Source organism: Pelodiscus sinensis, unplaced genomic scaffold (assembly GCF_049634645.1).
Source record: "Pelodiscus sinensis isolate JC-2024 unplaced genomic scaffold, ASM4963464v1 ctg36, whole genome shotgun sequence".
Classification (NCBI taxonomy): domain Eukaryota; kingdom Metazoa; phylum Chordata; order Testudines; family Trionychidae; genus Pelodiscus; species Pelodiscus sinensis.
Genome location: NW_027465931.1, coordinates 87,972 through 92,279, shown reverse-complemented (window position 1 = coordinate 92,279; position 4,308 = coordinate 87,972).

The window sequence follows — 4,308 nt, the reverse complement described above, 5'->3', positions numbered from 1 at the left end:
GGTACGTCCCTCCGGGCCCTGCTTCCGGGCTGGAGCTCCAGAGAGGAGGGGGGGGTGGGTGGCAGAGGGAGGGAAGAAGCTGCAGGTTTGGATCCTTCCCTCCAGGGTTCCCGTTGCTCTCCCGGGGGGCCCGTCCCTTCCACGCCCAGCCTGGGCTCCTCCCTGCTCTGCGAGGCGGCTCAGACCCTGCTCTAGGCTGGACCCCGGAGCCAGCGGGTGGCCTGGATTCCCCAACCCCAACCCCCCTCTGACCCAGGGCTCCCCCTTGTCTTGCAGCAGTTCATCCGGGCCCTTCCCTACGACCTCCAGGCCCTACTGGCGAGCCTCCTCGCCGAGTCCCCAGACACCGCCCGGCTGCAGCTCATAATGGAGGTGAGCCCCGTGGGGGGACGGGGCCATTGTCCCTGCTTCCTCGGGGGGCCGAGAGAGGAGCAGTGTCAGTGTCTGGGGGGGGCACAGTCCAAGAGGAGCCCCAGGCTCTGCCCAGAACCGGCGCCTCCCTACGGGTCCTGACCTGCCTCTTTCCCCCCCAGCACCTGAGCCCGTGGCTGGTGTCCCGCCTGCCCCAGGAGCGAGCCAGGGCCCTTGGCAGCACCACGGCCCTGCTGGGAGTCGCCACCACCCTCCCGGGGTTTGACGTAAGTGACCTCGGAGCCGGGGGGTCTGGGGCTGCAGGGCGCGGGGCTGGGAGCGTCCCCGGGAGGCAGAGGCAGGGCCGGGAATGGGCCGGGAATGGGCCGCGTTCTCCTTTCCCCGGGGAGGGGCGACCCTGGGCCCTTCAGGGGGGCTCTTGAGGGACTGGGCCTGGGGACTGGGGAGTGGCCGTCAGTGGATCCCCTTGTTCCACCCCCGGAGTGACCCTTCAGTCGGGGCCATTGCTCAGGGTTGTCTCCTCGCAAGGCCGGCCCCGCCCCGCCCCGGGAGGTGTCTCTGTCCGTCCCCCGAGCTCAGACCCGCCTCGGCGGCCGTTTGCATGGGACGTGCAGCCCCAGGATGCTGAGGGACCCCCCCTCTTCTCTCCCCTCAGAACTCCGCCGACTGGCCGAGGATGGGTCACCACGTGGCCCAGCTGGGCCTTTTTATTTCGGACCCATCCGAAGACGTCAGCCGGCTGGCCCGGGAGGGGGTGCACAGCCTGTATCAACTCCTCCTGCACCACAGGGGTAAGGAACCCAGCCGGGACCTGGGCCCCAGGGACACCCTGAGGGTGCCGGCGGCGGGGGGAGGGGACCCAGCCCTTTTCCCCCAGACTGGCCCAAGGGGGGATGCGTCCCTCTGTGTTCCCCTTCTGCCCCCTGTGCCCCTCCATTTGCCCAGGGATGCCTGCAGGGACCCGTGGGAGGGGAAGGGCTCAGACCTGCCAGCAGAATGACCCTGTTGTGTCTCTTGCAGGCCTCAACATCCACCAGGCAGAGGACCTGTGGTGCAGACACTACTACAAAGAAAGATGGGTCCTGGCTCACAGCAACAGCGTGAGGGTGGGAGAGGTAAGGACGCGCTGCCAGGGCAGGGCAGGGCTCGGGGGTGGGGCTGGCTGGGGCCCTCGTGGGGGTAGGAGGGTCTTGGGGGCAGGAGGAAGCTGTGACCTGGGGCAGGGGTTGGGGTGCCGGGTGAGGAGAGCGTCTGGGTGCAGGGTCTGGAAGGGAGTTTGGGGGAGGAGGAAGCTGTTTTAGCCCCAGGAGTTGGGGCCGGGCTCTGGGCCGTCAGCTGAAACCTCCTGTGCTCTTGATTTCAGGTCTTTGGGCAGCTCTTTACACCAGAGCAGGAGAATTGCTTTTTGGACAAGGCTCTGCTCGCTGCCCGCTCCCCCCTGCGGCGCCCCAGCCAGGCCGGGCTGGTCCTGGCCCACGCCCTGCATGGGCAGGCCCATCAGCTCCTGGAATACATGGTGAGCAGCCGGAGCAGATCAGGAGAGTGGGGCAGGGCCAGGGTCTCCTTCCCATCCCCTCAGGGAGTCCCCCGCCCCTTTCCTCAGGCTGCCCCCACCCCACGTCCCTGCTGGCAGAATCCCTCCTGCCCCTGCGAGCGTCCCTGGGGGTGGGGGAGGCTCTGAACACAGAAACTGTCCTAGGAGGCGGGAGGGGGCCGAGGTGTCACGAGCTCTGCGGGGGGGGGGGTCAGGAGCTCACCCTGCGGGCCTGACGGGGGGTGACCAGAGAGCAGGGGGGAGGAGGGTGGAAATGCTGGGGGGCCAGTTCCCCTGAGTCCCCAGGGATGAATGTGACGGATTCTGCTTCCCTTGCAGCAGGAAGACACCCAGTGAGAGCAGCAAGAGCTGAGGAGCCAGCAGCTGCGTCCCCCTCCCCCCAACCCTCCCAATTGTATTGAATTGTATTTACATTCTCATTAAACAATGTTTCAAAAAACATTTGGATCAGGCTTGGTCAATAATTTGTAATGGGGGGGCCATTTTGGCAACTGATCAAGGGCCACATTTCTACCGAGGGCTTTGGGGTCTGGGACGGGGCGGTTGGGTGCAGAAGGGAGCTTAGGGGTGGAGTCTGGGTGCAGGGGGGGGGTATGATCTGGGGCGGTGGATAGGGGTGCAGGGTCCAGGAGGGGGTATGGGCGCAGGAGAGGACTCTGGCCTGGGGGAGGGGCTCTAGAGGGGTGCAGGGTCAGGGAGGGAGCTGTGACCTGGGTGAAGGGGGAGCAGAAGGTTTGGGGGAGGGGGTGCGGGTGCCAGAGAGGAGTCTGGCCTGGGGGAGGGGTGTCGGGGGGGTGCAGGGTCAGGGAGGGAGCTGTGACCTGGGTGAAGGGGGAGCAGAGGGTTTGGGGGAGGGGGTGCGGGTGCCAGAGAGGAGTCTGGCCTGGGGGAGGGGTGTCGGGGGGTGCAGGGTCAGGGAGGGAGCTGTGATCTGAGGGAATGGGGGACGCAGGTTCAGGTGGTCGCCTGGGACAGGCAGTCGGGGAGGGGACGTGGGCGCCAGGGGCAGGCTCTGGCTGCGGAGGTGCCTACCTAGGCAGCTGCGTATGGGGGAGCCCGACTGTCACCTGAGGGGATGGGGGAGCTCAATTTTCAACTGTGGGGAATGGAGGAAATACTGTGGAGTGGAGGGAGCGAGATGGGGGGGGCTGAATTGTTCCCGGAGGGGAGATCTCCCTGGCTTGGGGGGGGGGGCGTTTCCAGCAAAGCCCTCACATAAGAGGGGGACAGACGGGGGGAGGGAGAGGACGGGGATGGGCAGGGCAGGGCAGGTGGAAATGGGGAGGGGCAGGAGAAGGGAAGGGGGAGGAGATGGAGGAGAGCAGGGGATAGGAGTGGGGGCGGGGATGAGGAGCAGGACAGAGGCAGGGCAGTGGTGGTGATGGCTGAGCGATGAGAACAGCTCGCAGGGAGCTTAAAGCCAGCAGACGCTTTACGGCAGAGTTGCCATTTGCCCTGGCGGCTTTGCCAGAATAGCTGTGCCAGCGGCGGGGGAGGGGGGGGGGGGCTTTTGCCACACACCCAAGCCAAGCCAGCTGTGGCGGCAAAGCCTTGTGATGTAACCTAAGCCCTTGGCAAGGTCGGGATCAACCTGCTCTGACAATTTCTCGGACCGGCGGGATGAGAAACAAGGATCGTGCAGGGAGATGGGGATGACTAGGAAGCGAATCCAGGTGTGGGGGGAATATCCTGGGTTGGAGGGTCAGTCGATACCCCCGCCTGCCACTGTCTGCCGGGGCTCTGCCCGCAAGATGGAACCAACAGCTGAGTTTGCTTTTCTGCCCCGTCGTGGGCACAAAAGGCCCAGAACAGCCTCCTGCTATCTTGGAGGAAAGGGGCCAAAGTTCAGGAAGCAGGTGCCAGGCTGGGCTGGAATCCGCGAGCGCCGCTTTTGCTTTGCCCTTCCTGGAAGCTGGGCTGCAGGTGAGTGGCGGTTTCATCTCTGCTCTTGGGGTGTTTCTTGTGGGTTCCGAGTGTGGATCTGAGAGGGGCTGCGCAGGGGCAGTGTCATGAACGTGCTGTAAGCGTTACAGCCCCTTCTGCGCAGGCTGGCTCCAGCCTCCCGTCTGTCTCCAAGCCCTGGGGGAGAGGCGGGAGGCCAGCAGCATGGCCTAGTGGAGGGGGCAGGGGGTTGGGTGTAAGAACTCCCAGGTTCTAATCTAATGCCACCTAGTGACTAAGGCACAGAGTTGTGTGTTAGACCCTTGCTCCTCAATTCTGCGCTCACTCTCGCGCTGGTGACCTTGGAGAGGCCTTTCAGGTCTCCCTTTCCCTGTCCATCAAAGGCAGGCAAGTGCGATGTAATGCCCTGGAGCAAGTGCTTTGGGACGTGTCGCACAAGTGTGCCTGGCTCACAAGCGTGTCAGCACAGGTGTGTAAAA